Source organism: Gnatocerus cornutus, chromosome 5 (genome assembly GCF_029298725.1).
Source record: "Gnatocerus cornutus isolate USDA-ARS CGAHR chromosome 5, icGnaCorn1.1, whole genome shotgun sequence".
Lineage (NCBI taxonomy): Eukaryota > Metazoa > Arthropoda > Insecta > Coleoptera > Tenebrionidae > Gnatocerus > Gnatocerus cornutus.
Genome location: NC_142237.1, coordinates 13937142 through 13953549, shown reverse-complemented (window position 1 = coordinate 13953549; position 16408 = coordinate 13937142). Strand labels below are relative to the sequence as shown.

The following is a 16408-nucleotide window of genomic DNA, read 5'->3' as shown; positions in this document are numbered from 1 at the left end:
TTTCCTACAAATGTGTTCTCGCTAAATGTCGTCGTCTTTCAATAAAATTTACTTGGCTAAGGTGAGGTTTGTTTACTCTTTTTATTTACACGTGTGATTGTATTGCGTATTGATATTTGTTCTCAGTAAAAATAGCAACTACAAGCTATTCCCTGAATCATTCATAAATTTAATTTAGCTTTTGAGTTTACTTTTCCAACTGAAGAGTTCTATTTGTGCTTGTGCTCAAGGATGTGGTGAAAATCGAGAATTTCAGAGGAGGGTTGATGAAAAAAGTTTCGAGATGGATTTTGGACAACGATGGCGGATAATTCAATTATAAAATTGCCAGATTTGGCGAATGGAAACGACAAAATATCGTTATACAGGCTCTTCGCATTTTATTCAGTTGTACACTTTGATTATATTGTAGTAACGCTGTGCTTATATCAGGTTGTGTCAATATTTACATTAAATAACTATTAATAATTGTCGGCGCACAAAATTTCGTGTTTGACACGGCTAGAAAATGTTTTGGAAATGCTCGGATTTCAATACTTTCCTCGCATTTCCAAAAGACCATTTTCTAGTCTAGTGAAACAAATAACTATAGTTTTATCATTAACTGAGTTCTTGTGATATCTATGCAACATTTTTTATCTAATCTTCGTAACGTACACAAACATATTAGAAGATACAATTTGCGATTACACGATTTCTTTGCAACGTTTCTAGCCGTCTAATTCTATTTATAAAAATAAGATTCTTCTGATCAGACAGATACATTCTGGCGTCTAAGTCGTATTTTGAATTTTGAATAATTTATTTTTTAGCCGATTTTATTCGTTTTTAGGGCGTTTGGTAGAGGACAAGTATCTCTAGATTCCTTTTTGATCATATTTTGAGAGGCTTCTATAAAGAATATAGAATATATTATATGTTTATAGAATAGAGGTTCGATTTTTTTTTCAAATTGTAATCGGCTTTAAAAAATAGAGAAGAAATTACCCAAATATTTTTTAGATATAATAAATAAAAATAAAAATAAACTCAGAAGTGCCAATAAAAAATTAGAACTACCATTATTGCTTTATTGACATCAATTATTTTCACATCAATAATAAATAATAAAATTAATTAAGTAATTAAGTAATAAAATTTATTTCATTGCGTTGTTTTTCTAGATGTAAAAAATGTACTTACTTTTTCTAGATGTAAAACAAGAGCTCATTCTTTAAGTTTGAGTAATAAAACTTTTATTTATTTATTACTTTTAACACAAATTACAAAATTGCAAAGTCTTAGAAGAATAAAGCGAACGTCAATCTTGTTCCATATTTTGCATGTGCCATAAAATTATTTAAATATAAATACTTTGAAGATTTTAAAATATGATTACAGATCCCACGCAGATGCTGGATATAGCATAAAAGTTATATTTTGGTTCTGATAAATTGCTTTGTTTGAAGGTGTAATCTCTTGAGATATTTTGAAAGCTTAAAACGACTTTTGTAAAAAAAAGCAACGACGATATGATAACAGAATTTGTATCCTAGTGGGAATATCATAAAATTAGATTTATAAAAAATCCGATATTCAAACTTAAAAAAAATCGTATAATTTTATGTATTAGGTCGAAGAACTCCGCCGGGGAAGTGTATTACCTTCATACATTGCTTGAATTAAAAATAAATAATTTTATCCAAATTAATTAAACAAAATTAGTACATTACCTCAATCACATGTGAATGTGAAAACATATTAGCGTCATTAGTTCCAAGAAACTTGAATTAAATATGTCGAAACAGGAAATTAACCCGGCGCATCCACCATAATTACGCCAGACAACATTAAAGAAATGAATATTTCACTGTTATAATGACGTTCTGTTTTTAATGAATGTAAATATCAATACTACTAAATTCAAAATTATTTATAAATTTTCCTCTGTTTATAAACTCTAATGCAATGAGTTATTTTAATTTGTAGTTCGTATCGATCGGAAAACCCTCCTTTTTAATTTATAAACACCTCCAATTTGTATTAAATTTAATATTTTCCTGCGTTAATTCTCCCCGTGTAAAACCTGTCAGATTTCTCCCCGCATCATCAACAGTCAACAAATTACCCGCCAACTCGCGCACAACAATTCCGAGAAGCACAATTAAACCCAGTCTTCCATGAAACAAACAGGAAGATAACACATTAATCCTCCATTACACACCTGTATCCTCCCAACGGAGCAAAATGATCACAGTCCGGACCTGGTTTACGTATACCCAGAAGGTCGTTTAACCCATCCGGCGTTTTAATGCGTCGGAGTAGAGCGTAAACTCACTGATGACGTCACAGAAACAGCTTTCTCGTTGCGTGCTCCTCCCCTTTTCGCGTATAGTATGGGAAAGCACCTCGACGCTGCCGACGCCGACGTCCCGTTTTCAGTATCGACGACGCCGCTGCACGAAACGGACGCGCTATCGATGCCCCACATCACAACGTATCTCTGTCAAAACAGACACGTGTGAGCCAGTCCCACACGGGACGACTATTTGCCGAGCCGGAGGGTTCGTAAAGTTTGACAGAATCGACAAGAACAGGTAGGTTTAGATGATTATTTTTAGAAGGGCGGGTTGTAAAACTTTTGTCATAATTATGATTATAAATACAGAAAGAAGTAGCTAAGGATTTAGTCTAATTATTTCAAAGATTTGGAATTTGGACAATGTTGTAAACTTTTATGTATTTACGAAAATTTCATCACTTGGCACGTGCACTCTTCACCAAAACACCAAAACTGTTTTAAAGCACTTTGATTAGATCAGGATAAGCACAAAATGATAACATAGGATGTTGCAAAAATGGCATGAAATAATAAAGAGCATGTTCGATTTCATCTCCACAAAAGTGCGGCATAAAGGTCATGGTCAGACCAGATGAGACTTTTTTTTAAACATGTATGATGCTATTGAATTGTGGAGCCTGTCGTATGTGCTTAAATTTTGCGTCCTAAACTCAAAGTGCCTATTAAAAATAAATAGGACGCGCCCCTCGAATAATTTGAATAAAATGTTGCTCGCCGGAAACTTTTTTCGAGTACTCGTGCGTTATTAAAAAAAATTGGATTATTTGTTGAAACTGCAGTTAAACCGACAAACTCGATTTAGCTGATATTTGATTAATTGCACGACTCGCTAGTGGTTTAACAGTCGAGCTCTGGAATTTTTTAAATCATCTTCCTAATTAATTATTCTCTAATTAAATAAGTAAAACAATTTTTTTCTGTGGCGATTTTGTCCACTGGGAACAATCTCATATGTCTTAGCCGAAAATCCCGTGATTAAAAAAGTAAATACAGCGCCGCAGATTGAATAATTCATCGTTTCCAGACGCTTTTGTTAAGACACTACAGCTTGAGATTGAAAGAAGGGGAAAAAATGGTCTGTGACAGTCATAATGAAACAAGCCGTTCTGGTGACGTCAAGAAATGTTTACTTTTAAGTGAAATGCATTCATCAAATTTTATAGCAAAGCTATAGCCGTATCAATCACTTTACTTAATTGCAATAGTTTGCATTTCTAACTATCGTAATTTAAGTGTCAAGACAGAACTACTTAAACTTGGTGTGTGTCGTGATGGATTTGATGGAAGTTATCGATTAATATCAAATTTCGAGGCACTGATTGTTGTCTTCCACTACATTAGGAAACCTTAGTTATCAGACTATTATTTACAGCTCCAGAATTTCACAAAGTTCAAAGTTCCTTAAAGCGGAATCGCATCTCAATAACGGTCTAAATTGGGAACTCTTCAGAAGTAAAACGTGTAGTTAGTAAATGTCAAACTACTGTGGAAGCAAACTGGGAAAGGATAGGAATATAATTTACTTCGTTTTTTCTGATTTTTACTCACGTTTGCAAATTTAGACACGCAAACCAATTTACATGTTGAAGCCAAACAATTAAATGTTAAATTAACTATTTTTTATGGAAATCTTAAAAATGCACCCTCCATAAAAAGCGTCTCCACCAGTTTTTAATCATTTTTGTGCCTCTGAATCCAAATTATAAAATATTCTCAATCGTTCCAAATAACTAAAATGACAAAGGAAATATCCATGAAAGTTTTTTTTTCTTTTTAATTTCCAATTTTAAATTAACAGAAAATAACTACTTCTATAAACAGGTGTACAGTTTATAATTATTCAAAAAAGCCTTCTTTTTCGGCAATAGGAATTTATAGTTTGCGGAATCTTTAAGACATCGTCATTCTAAAACTGTAATTTTTTATATGAACTCATAAATAAAATTACCAATTTAATTTTTTCACGTTTTGATTTTCGCTATTTATGTTTTAAAGTTTCAAAAGTTTAGTAAACACTCTGCAAACACAGAGAGTGGCACAATGCAAGTTAGTCAATTTTATGCTTTTATAAATTTTATTTAAATCACGTAGGTGTGCCAAGTGACTATTGTGAGCGAAGAAAGACTATCAATATCCAACAAAAAATTAAATTGAAACTTAATAGATATCGAGGTAATAAGAAACTATTGTTTGTTTCGCATTCATTTTCTTGTGAATCTGAACAAAAATTGGACTATTTTCTGAAACAGCAATAGCTCGTTGGAGGAAATTTAATTCCCTCTTCAATAAAGATTGGAGAGTTCGTCGATTGAAATTCAAGAAATAAATATGTATGTGATGGGCGTATTATCGGGTATAACTCTTATTTCCATCCCCAAATGTCTATAAAGTATGAAATAAACGTACATACTTCACTACCAATTTTACTAGACGAAGTTAAACTGGTTGTTATGACCTTCGTGACGATTATAAAGTGTCAAAGTCGATAGACAACCCATTTCAAATTCCATATCTTGCTTTGACTGCATTATCATTCGATCCCCAATCAAAGTGAAGGTAATGTCATGAAATTACTCTGAAAATGACAGTGACGTTTCGACAAATCAAAACTTTATAGATTCATTTCTTTTAAATGCCAAGAAAACCTGCCAACAATTGTGACGTTGCTCTAAATGTTTGCCTGCAAAGCCGAACTTTCTTTAACCCACGAAAACCCTTCCGTCTTTGTCACCTCGCAATGGCAGAAGACATCCGGAGTCAGCATCACGTATCTCGTTTACCGTTGGACGATGGCCGTAATTTTTATCTTCACTTTAATATCCTTCTTAGTGAAAGATCGAACCGAAACACCCTCATTCCAAGTCAAATGGTTAATATACTGGACAAATTTGAGTTATCTTGTTTGCACCTTTCAAGCAGTTTTCATCGCGGTATTGTTGTCAAGAAGACTTCAAAAATCTGACAATACTGAGGTTAAATATTCCTATTATAGTGTTTACTGGCTGACTAACACACTTGCTGAAGACTCGGCTTTTTTAACCACTATTGTTTATTGGAGTGTTATTCACACTGTTGAGGACCAAATCGTAGAAAATGTATTTGATTTACTAAAACATGCAAATAATTCTGTGTTAATGATGGTGGATTTGTTCATTGTAGGCCATCCAGTTCAATTTTCCCACTTTTGGTATTCAGTGTTGTGTCTCACGTGCTATGGTCTTCTCACTGTTATTTACTTTCTTTTTGGTGGAGAGAACAAACAAGGAGACCCATATGTCTATAAATCTATTGACTGGAGAAAAACAGGACTAGCTTTTGCGAATTGTTTGGCTGTTCTCACTCTGATGATAATTGTGCACAGTTTTGTTTGGACGTTGTATAAACTACGAACGTGGATTCACTCAAAGTGTCGTAAACTGAAAAGAGAAAGTGAAATTAACACTTTAGAAACAGTGGCCACAAAACCTTTTCAAAGCAGCAGTGTTTAAATTTATTTCCACGTTGATTAAAAATTAAATCGTAATTTTATCAGTAAGAGAAACACAGTTACTTAGCGAACGGTATCACTGCAAGAAAATCTAATTTGTAATTTTTTATTTTGATGGGTTGTCAGTTTCATGTAATTTCCAGACAGTTTTACATTAAGGTGGAACCAACCAAAGAATAAGAAGACGTGAGATAACAAAGAGAGGTAAAGTAGATTCATTTATAATTACAAAGCTTTCTTTCGTAAATGGAAAGTGGGTGGTTGTGTTTGCACTTTGGTTGGGGAAAATAGGCTGTGATTACATCATTATTCTTTGTTTTTCTTTACCATGTAAATAAAAATTAAGCACACATTGGGTGGCTTTTGTATTTTCAAATAAATTATTAATAGTGAATTCAGAGCGAAAAATTGGAAATACAATAAAATCGATCGATTCCTTGGGCACTCTGGACTTTTTATGGGCCTAGTTCAAGCTGTTTTAACCTTTTTTTTTAACCCACAAAACTGGTGTGTATCAAGCATTTTTTTCAGATTATTTAAATTTCCAAAGCTTTTTATCAGATTATTATTATAATCCAGTTTTACGTGTAAAATCTTCCAGACCCTTGATTTCTTTTCATTCGGATATTTAAGATTTTTAAAAACCTTTCACAAATTCGGTAGATTCTTTAAACCTTTCTGCAAATGCCTTTTCTTAATTCTCCGAATTTTCTTAATTGTTCACATCTCTGCTTAATTACCGAAATTCTTCTCAGATTGGCCCTTCAATATCTCCAGACCCTTTGGACATTGTAGTGATTACTGATTCCTGGAAATTGACGAATCCTGACGATATAAATTTATACTTCTAAGAAACAGCATCTGTAAATTCGCTAAAACAGGTCCAATTAATTTAATTTGATAAAATGTTTTGGACTGAATTTTATGACACGTTGATCGTTTGCCGCTGTCAAAATATTACACCTGACACCTACGCAAATACTCGGAAAAAGAACACTTTACTAACCTAATAATTTACGTTAATGCGACATTTTTAAAAATTAATGGTCTTTGCTGACAAGAAAATTTTAAATATAATTTTTATACAAGACTTTATATCGCTACAAGAGTTTATAAGCTATAAAAGTCGCTTACAGAATTTAATACCAAAGACGTTTATGAGGATTGTAAAGTTGGATCACAAGAGCATACATTTTTAAAATGAAACCAAAAATAACATATCGATTTTTGTTGACTTTTCCTAAAGGGCATAACTCACCCTTTGTGTTTTTTCACATTTCCCCCATCGCGTGACTATTGCGATGAATTTTTGACGTGTAACGATCAACTTCGAGATTGAATGTTAAAACACTCTAATTTTTTCATTTCTTTGTGAATCCCATTCCAGGAAAATTAAAAATGATGGCTCTTTATGAAGTTTCATTTTCCAAAAGTAAACGAGAGATTTACACACCTCCAATTTGTTCACTCGTATTTTAAATCGCTTTTTAATTGGGTGGTGGAGTCGCCTGAAGAATAATGAAACGAAAAATTGAAATGGAGCGGAAATTAGCGCTCCTGCAGGTACCCTCATTAAAGCCCTTTAACGAAGCCGCAATCTTCACAGATTCCATTAAATGATAGAAATTACTCAAAACTCAAGCATTGTCTCGAGATAATTGTCAAAGTGACGATGTTCCAACCCTTTTCAAACGAAATGGACGTGGGATTAATTAATGGTCACTACACAAGGATGAGGGTGGTTTTTCAGGGGTTGGGAACAACCTTAAAAAGAGAGAAAGGTCAAAATATTGTGGTGAAATTTAGATGAGGTGGCGTGACGTCATAAATATCATATTTGATTAGTATCGGGTTTCGTCAGACGAAATGTGACACACCCACAGCCACAAATATCGCAGTCTGTTGTCTTTTGGTAATTGCCGAAAGCTCGCTTTGTTTTAGGGGTGGGAGCTTTATTTTCGTGTTTACACTATTTCTTACATATTTGATTTTCTTTTTTGTTGTGGGAAACAGAATAATACAAAAGAAATAAAATCGCTTGGAATCTATTTCGGTTCTCTACCTGAATAAACACAAGTGTCCTCGATATTGCAACCCAGTTCCTATTTTTAACACGATCAAAAACCTCATTAAAATTTTATCCTTGCGTAATGGATTCAAATCAAACATTAATTTGAAGCTCATTAAACAATCCCATTCTTTCAACGTTCGAAGCTGTTGAAGCGCGGTAAAACGGCGAAATTTTTATTTTTATTTTTATTAAAGGAGCTATAATTACTTTCGGCACGCGTCACAAAAATTAATTAACATCCTTTAATTAACATTTATAGAAATTCTGTTTTTTTTAAAGGAACTTAATTATTTGCTGCGTCGTTAGCGTTTCATTTTCATTGCTCCTACTTTGTTTTTGTTGACGCATTTCCAGCGCCTTGAACTTGACTGCGCGAATGTCGGTCAGGTTCTTGATTAAGAAAACACAAATAAATTAGAAGCAAAGGAGAGAATGATAAAATGAGTGTACGCATTTTGAAGTTATTATGCATGAGAGCGTCCGCAGAATACTGAAAGCAAGATCAAAGCGCCTAGGCGGTCAAGAAGTAGGTACAAAGCTAACGTGACAATTTTCCGGAGTAACGAAGTGGGAAATTCTTATCAAAACTTTTAGCTTTAAATACTTTCTTAAACGCGACGTTTACTTTGATTATTGGCACAGCAACAGAAGCCAAAGAGATCCTCGAATCCATCAAAATCTTATACAAAATTCAGCGCAGCCAATTTTCTCAACTTCTGATAAGTTGCTTTAAACACCCTCAGACGATGTTTTAATTAAACATGGGGGATCTTCCAAGACGAAATTGGGTTTCCAGTGCGATTTTCTATTCCATTTCATTGTTTACTTAAATAAGTGGGGAATCATTCTTCGGAAATTGGAAGAAGATGCGGAAATCGATAGAATTTTAAAGGAAGAAGGTGCGTGGTGCAGGGAGAAAGTGGAAACACTCGACCAGAGAATCGATTTATAAAGTTTTCGGACGCTTGCTCATCGAAACATCTTGAAGAATTCGCTCCATTCGAGTTGGAGATTCGTTAAAAACTGTAAGGGCTTTTAATCGGGTCGACAAGTGCGAAAGCGAAAGTGCCCGAGAACTTACACAGATTTATAATTTTTTATCCGATAATCATACAAAATGAAGAATCTGTATTGCTGTCGGCACCTCCCCTTGTTCTCTGGGTGATGAGTTCTGGGACACTCTGTATACCAATCATTAGAGCAGCTTGAAATATATCATTATGTAAGACAAATACATAGTTTACGAGAGGCACTTGAAAACCAAAAAATTCAATATCTTTCATCATTTGAGTCAGATTTTTTTTTTTCGAATAAAACCGACAAATTTTGGATATCTGAGAACGAATTCTAAACAACAAAAGCGCGAGCAAACTATGGCGTTGACCGCATCTTTCTTCTTTCTGGCGTTGTTTCGGATATGGAGCAAGAAAAATCGAAATTTAAAATTTAATCTCTGAAATTTTCATCGCTTTTAATATAATTATAGTAAGTGTTAATTTGTTTACGTACTGGAAAAATTATCATAATTTTGGATTCTTTGCGAAATTCTGCGTGAAATGAGTACTAATAACTTAAATTTGCACCACAAATCAGTTAGATATCGAGGTATACATATTTAATTAGGAAAATTGTTATCAAAAAAAATTAATTTTTGAATTCGGAATATGTAAGACCGAATTTTTAGCAGCAAAAGTGCGAGAAAAACGTTGGCAATAACCGTCTAAATCTCTCTTTCCCCAGAAATTTGGGAAAAAAATATTTTGGGAATTTTCCAATTCGGGATATGTAAAACCTAAAAAAGCTACACTATAAAACGTAAAAAAATTTACAATCTGACAAACTGAGTATAAGGAAAACTGAAACGAGATACTAAAATGATGGCTCCGACAAGTCTTTTCTAAAATTTTGGAAATTTTATTTCACTTCAGTCTTTTAGCGTTTTGTGGAAATTAATTTTATTCTGAACATTAAATTTGCCTCATTTACAATTCCCCTTCATCACAAAACGGAGCCGATCAATAATATTTGAAAACTTTCTTTAGAAATAAATTGAAAGAAAGTTTGGTTTGTGTGAGTTGTGAAAACGCACATATCTCTTCCAGACGATCTGTTCCATTTCTAGACCGTCAAATTTATAGATTCTATTTCTATAGCAACGTTTTTTATCATTCATTCTCATTAAAATCATTTTAGCTTTCCTCTATTCAGATCTTATAATAGAATCTCGAGATACGCATAAATTCTTGACGCTAAATTTAAATTTGGTTGGTTCTACATGACCTTATAACTTCCTGAAGAATCAACACAAGTTTTAAACTAATAATAGCATTGTTTAGACTAAATTTCAAACTAGTTTATTATAATTCGAGTTGGGACGATGAAAAAGAAGATAATTTTTTACTGATTTTATGGAATATAAAAAAGGTAAAAAACTCGGGGATGTAGAACTTTAATCTTCGATTTACAAAGTGCCTGCAGGTACAAAGACTGTTTAATTCATTCGTGTCAACAAAACTCAGATGGAAAGTTCAAACGTTTTCGTTTTTAGCTAAACTAACAGAAAAAGTGGAGTTTTATTTAATTTTTATACTCGATAATGCTTTGGTCTGGTATTATAAATTTCTAAAGGAAAGAAATATTTCGAATAAAAATATTGTAGGTATTATTTTTATTTTTTCAAGAAGAAAAATAAAATTTGTCTATTGTGTACAATCAATTATTTAATAAAACTGAAACCGAGCATTTCATATCTATTTATATTTCATATTTTATGAAAACGTTCCGAATATAGCAGTATTTGAATTTTACAGTCAGTTGAGTGGAGACTGATTTCCACTCAACATGTTTCAGTTTAAAAATAATATTTACACCGAATTAAATACGTGGAAATATGTCATTTCTGTAATATATTAGCGCTCTAAACCCTCATCTAAGTATAACACGGATGCCAACAACCTCTAAAACTGTTTCACTGAAATACGAGAATCTCTCAACTTTATCCGCTCACTTGTCAATAAATCTCTTCCAAAGTGTGAAATCATAAAAATTGAGCAAAAGGAAACCTGCAAAGAAACCACGTCTTTAAAACCGTCAATATTCCTTGTTTATTAACATAACCATCTCCACTGAAGCCCTGAAATCCCGAAAATATGACTTTCCACCCCATTCGTAGGCAATAAATCGAACTTAGATAAAAGTGTTTCTTAGAATTCCTCCCTGAATTTTTCCCCGGGAAATATTTCAAGAAAAAATCTGGTATGCGCGATATGAAAGCAGCAGACTGACAACCTGCATGAAAATTGTACCGAAATGTTACATGTTCGCGCTGATATAACATATTTATGACACAACGTGTGTTTAAGCCGATTCTTAAATTTTAGAGGAAACGACCCAAATTTTAAAAATAGTTACATGTAGCTGTCAGAAATTGCGAAATTTATTATTTACTCGTCAAAGTTACATGTTTTTTAGGAGTCGAGCACCTCTGAGAATATAGTTAAGTGTTTTCTAAGAGATGAGAAATTTTAATACTAAACTGTCCTTGCTGGAGAGAAAATTATTAAAACGCTGCCATTGGAAACGCTACCGCTTAATTACCTGCTGGTTTATTAAAACTGACAACTTGGCGCTAGAGTTTGTCGTTGTTGCTAAAATTAACGAACATGCCATCGATATTAGAAAGTACAGACTCTCTTGGCGATGGTATCATATTTATCGTAAACCGGTTAAATTGTATGACTTCCTTCCATTTAACCGCCGTTTTAAGAGTGTCAGTTTCCTTAATCCAATTCTCGTGATCTCAGGCTTTCGCTAATTTAATTCCGATCATAAATAAATGACGAATATTCATCTCGTTAATTACTCCAAGCATCTCCCCTTCTTTTAAATAAAAGCAAACCAATTTCTCGAATTACCCTCAATTCATCGAACAGTTGTCCAATCAACACCCCAAATTCAATTTGTCCCAGCCAATTAAAGTGATTTACACCCCTCTCGTGCACGTTCTTACTTCAAAAATTTTAAATTAATCTGAAACGCAACATTCACATTTCGAGCTGGGGAAAGAAACGAATCAAACTGATAGCGAATCGATTACTGACGGCTAAGAAAGATTTACTGCTGTTCTTGTCGTGGTCATTATAGGTAACTTTCCAGATTTTTTTTTATGTTTATACGAATAAATAAAATTAGTGTTCCCCGGGGGTACAAATGCGGTTTCTCTCGTCAATAATCTCCCATGTGGAATTAGCCGGGAAGTCTCTAGATGGTGTTTGAATTAAATTGAAAGTGTCCCTTGACGGCGGTTTTTTAGGTTTCTTGTTAAAGTTGGGCTTAAAAGGCAATGGAACGAAGAAAAACGATAATGTGAGAGGATTTTAGATGTGTCGACGACAACCCACATCACCAAATAATAAACATAAACTGGGAATTCTTTACGCATTCTACGCTTTCTCCAAACCAAAATGAAGCTATAAATGGTATTTTATACGGAGGAAATTCCAGTTTTATTGGAGAATCTTCGACGAAATAACACAGACACGTTTCTTATAAACATTTTATCAACAGTAGGTGAACAATCTAAAAAGGTATTCCAATTTCTCCAAGTTTATAATTTTGCATAGGAACATTAATTGAAAATTACGCCCTGACGTCAGAAGAGATAGAATTTATGCAAAGTGCCTATAAATAATTTTACTACGGTGATTTGCTATGAAAATTAAAGTTAATGGCCGCTTCGGTTTAGCAGGAAATTAATGCACCAATGACTAGAAACATTAAACTTACAATTTTTCATTAAAATTATTTACTTACCGCAGACATCCTTGATTGATTTTCCAGAAAACTATCAATTTAACGACCACATCGACCAGAAAATATTACGCTTTGCTAAATAAATTATTGAACAAGAGATCACTTGCTATTGATTGCGACGGAGTGACGTCACCGATAACATTATATTCCGGACTTTGCACTGGAGTATCCTTTAGATGTTGCCCCTGTTTCTAATTATAGCTTCATGTAATCAGGAATAATTAGTCTGCCCTTCCCTTGTTCTCCGTAAGTACCTTAATTGCATATCGCTTGCATTTAAGAAAATACTACTCCTGTAACAGCAGTTCTTAAGTAAACGTGACGTAACAGGGCGCGAGATGGAATTAAAGTTGATTAACTACGAGATAGGACGCGTGGAATTTAAAAAGGAAAGTCACGGGAGGCAAATTAGAAGAGTCACTTAAGAAATTTTCGTGTTAAGATAATGATCAAATTTCGCAGCTCGTCGGGATTTTTTACTTCTAATGTGTTATCAATAATCGTCAATGACTTGGGGGAGCTTGCTGAAGTTAATCGAGATTCTATCTTTCTTCTCGATAATTAGTAAACGAAAACTGAAAACTAAAAATTCTAAAAATTTGACAAACAGAAAATTTCTGTAAATCTGATTTTAAAAAATTCTGAAAATTCAAGAATTTGCGGAATTAGGAATGTGAAAACGAGTGGGTTAATGAAAATGCTTTATTTGTGGCTTTATTACGTTTTCACTTGCGGTTATAGTTCAATTTGAACTCAAAAATGTTTGACATCCAATGTATTCGCCCGGCGCATCCACCATTTTAACAAATTCGAAATACGTGTCTCAACCTCCTTTGTACCAACTATCTTGAAAAAAAAGTAGGAAGAAGGCATATATCCCACTTACCCGTATTCACCTTTTCAGTCCCGATCACAATATGTGTAGTTTGATAGCCTCCCAGTTTCACGCTCTCATGCCTCGTTCTCATGCTATTTCGTTCTTGTCAAGCTTCCAGTAAATTATCATCGATCCAGTCTGCACTATGCTAAAAATATGCACAAATGCAGACGCATATTTCCAGACATGACTGTATTTAAATAACTCAGAGATCACAGTCTCTGTGACCCTTGTAACTGGATGTGATAATAATCGACACCTCACAACTAAGCTATAGTAAATGTCGGTAAACGTTAGATCAAGTTTCTCATCTAAAATGGAAATTAGTATTAATACAAGGGCCCCGAAAGGACTGACCAGTCAGCACAAGAAGTTCATCTCAAAGGGGCAACATTCCATCAGCCGACCCAATCAAACACGCACAAAACATGTTTATTTAATCAATAGGAGAATGAGAATGGACTAATCAATCGCTTCCAAAGGCCCAAGATTGGGACATTATCGCAAGACTCTTGTTGAGGTTCAACATTCATCACGTTTAGATTTATCGACCGCTGACCTCGCTTCATTGACTCTGAAAGTCGAGTTCATCGCGGCCATTAAATTTTTAGCGTAAACGAACATTGAAGGAATAATAATTCGTTTTGAAACCGGAAATTCTTCTACAAAAAACTAGGACTTGTACACTGATTACAATTTTCTCTATTTCGGGGTACTAAGAGCACTTTAAGAGCTTTTAAGGTAAGTGAAAACGGGAGAAAAAGAAATACGGTTACTGTCTTCAACAAACCTCTAAAGAGCTTTTGGGTGTTAATGTAAACTTGAAATATTAAAAGCGATGGATTAATTTGGGCTAATGTGAAAAATATAATTTTAGCTTTTTGTGCTGCTTTACTTGAAAGTTGCTGAAAGCGGATCTAATAATATCTGAATTAATCAGTGTTTTGGTTTTTTGTAGCACGATCGGAGATTTATGATGTTTTGAATTACTCCACGAAAACCGCAAGAACAAGCCCAAAATAGCTTTTACAGCAAATTCGTTGCAATAATGGCAAAATTATTATCGCTGCTATTCCGAGCGTTTCTTGTTAAATGAAAACTTTTATAGTTGAAGTATTTTTTCCTAAAATCTTTTGAATGAGTTGTAAACTTAAAACGCCAATTTCTCTTTTGGCTGTAAATTTATTTGATGTTGTTTTTAAGTTTTCAAGTTACGTTAATCAAAACCGTTGAAATTCCTTATTTGTAGCCATAAAAGAACTGCATAGTAATTTCTCAACTTAAGTTTCATCTTTTCCTTGTTGAGTTCACACTAAATTGCTTCCACTTCGTTCAAGTTTCAGTTCTTGTGTTTTTTTTTAAAAATGATGTTTCTATTTTAACCGCTACAACAGGATTTCAGGGAATCAGTGCAAAGAAAACATTATTTTGTTTGAGGTTTAATAAAAATTTTATATTTCTATTAAATTGTTATTGTAACATGCTTTGTGTGGTTTTATGACGCATTAAAAGCAGTTTGTTTTTGAAAATCACCAACTGTGGATTCACGTAGGTAACCCATTTTTGCGACCAATGAATTTTCTGTATTTACAGCAATGAGGTCATTTATATTGTGCGGTCGCAACAAGTAATCAACAATGTCAATTATTTATGATGGATTTCGAACATGCTTACATTAAAATGTCGTTTTAGACATCTGCTGCTTCCCATTTTTTAAAGTTTTTCCCAAATTTTTCCCTCCAACTCAATACACCTTGCGTATCATTACCCACGTAAAATCGATGATGACAAATGTCTAATAAGCCTCGTGTTCTTTGTAACGTAAGCCAAGTCTTACATAAATCTCTTTTGATACTATTTTCGTATTACATACCGTCGCAGTACTATATTACGTGTGTGATCACGTCCCAATCAATCTTCTTTGGTTTCACTCCGATCGGTTCAAAATAGGATTCATTAAAGGCATAAAGAAATTGATTTTGTCTGAGTATCAAAAGGACTTACGTAAGGCTAGGAAATAAAATCAGACAAGACAGACAAGCACACAATGGAGAAAAGAAACCATTTACTACGCCCAGAAGTGTCAAGAAAAGTTTCTATATAAAGTGGGTGTTGGCCAGAATTTATTGTTTTCATAAATTTGGTTTTGAAAGTAAAATACATTTAAAATTATTTTTACTGCTATTATAGCTTAAGAATATGTTATGTCGCCTGCTTCCGAGCTATAAAATTAAATTTCTCTCCCACAAATAGACTGCTAAATAAGTTAGTGGAAATAGAAAGAACAGTCTAGTATACGTCAAAAATTAAAGTTGTTTTAATAGCTTTCGGTTAGAAATTTTATTCAAGAAAAAAAAAATCAACCACGAGAGAGAAAACTTTCCTAGCCTTTGCTTTCTAATTTCTCTCGATCCTTTGGACCTCGAGAAATAATGACGCTTGGGCTGGAAAAGTCTTCTCTCCCTTGGCATGTAATTTAAATTTTTTTAATAGAAATTCTGTAATATTAAAACGCTGTGTTTATCCTGTTTATCGTAAATAATTGCCCCGAAATGGCGGAAAATCGCATTTAATGCAATTTCCGGCCAAGCAAACCGAATTTTAACGAAATTATATTGTAAATCCCAACTTCTTAAATATCCTTCAAAATTGTGTTTATAATGAGAAATATACCAATTTTCCGTAGGTTTTCAGTTCCAATAAAGAAATCCTCTTTGCCGACAAATTGCATCAACATGACGTCGTCCAATGTTGACATATTTTTCTGACATGTTTGTCGTTGATGGTTATGTCACTGCAGTAAAATTTTCATCACGGTTT

General features: G+C 33.6%; 1 protein-coding gene across 4 annotated transcripts in view; it reads left to right on the top strand.

Moving 5' to 3' along the window:
* The window catches only part of LOC148174851 (diacylglycerol kinase eta), a 57856-nt gene that overhangs the window by 18256 nt on the left and 23192 nt on the right, over positions 1-16408 (top strand). Inside the window, exon 1 of one of the 4 annotated variants that reach the window (XM_088037624.1) lies at positions 2426-2576. The exons of the other annotated variants lie outside the window; for them this stretch is intronic. The gene's annotated coding sequence lies outside the window, so the exon portion shown is untranslated. Of the gene's footprint in view, positions 1-2425; positions 2577-16408 lie in introns of those variants that run through there. 4 annotated transcript variants of the gene reach the window in all.